Raw genomic sequence first — 831 nt, 5'->3', positions numbered from 1 at the left:
CACTTTGAATGTGGATCTTATTGGATATATAGCATTGTCTTAGCTTGTTTTTTATTATTTGAGTTGGTTAGTTATGTTTAAATCTCAATTTTCCTCACTCTTATGCATTAACTATGTTTAACATGCATCAACCAACTAATAACATTCATCTTTGTCATATATACATCAAGTTGAATCAAAACATATACACTTTTATGATTTTAGATGAGGTTTGAAACATCCATAAAATAGAAAATAATAAATATAAATAATGACACGTTTTATCAAAGCATATGCTAATTGTTATAAAACTAAAGTACTACAATGTAATTACTTGAATTAATTATAATAGTACTACAAGTATATATATGTTACTTATAATCTATATATAAAAAAAATGTCATGCTACAAAGTAAGTCTTTATATATGTCATCCGAAGACATAATATATGTTGCAAAATAATCTATATTTTAACTAACGAATTATAGTTCAAATAACATAATCTTTCTATTCTCATTTAAAAATTTCGGATTCGAGCTTTACTCCCAACTTAAAACAAAAAAAAAAATCTACATTTTACGCAAATGGGGGCTTTCGTGTATCGGCAACTAAATTTCCTCATTTAGACATTTTTTGGTTTTATTAGATGTTATTTTTTTCAATTACTCTAATGATTTACTATAGTAAGGTTATTAGCATTTTAAACGTCAAAGATAAATAAAGCTGTTTCCAAGAATGGGACATCTATAAAATTTGTTTATGTGACATAATTGGATATTAAAAAATATTGTATACCTATAAAAAATTAATCATTAAATTATTATATATAAATATATATTTTATTTTTAATTC

General features: G+C 23.2%; 1 protein-coding gene across 1 annotated transcript in view; it reads left to right on the top strand.

The window, feature by feature from the left end:
• The window catches only part of LOC107490037 (uncharacterized), a 7,260-nt gene that overhangs the window by 266 nt on the left and 6,163 nt on the right, over nt 1-831 (top strand). The gene's annotated exons all lie outside the window — the stretch shown is intronic.

This window comes from Arachis duranensis, chromosome 5 (assembly GCF_000817695.3).
Source record: "Arachis duranensis cultivar V14167 chromosome 5, aradu.V14167.gnm2.J7QH, whole genome shotgun sequence".
Classification (NCBI taxonomy): domain Eukaryota; kingdom Viridiplantae; phylum Streptophyta; class Magnoliopsida; order Fabales; family Fabaceae; genus Arachis; species Arachis duranensis.
This window is presented reverse-complemented; position numbering and strand designations above follow the sequence as displayed.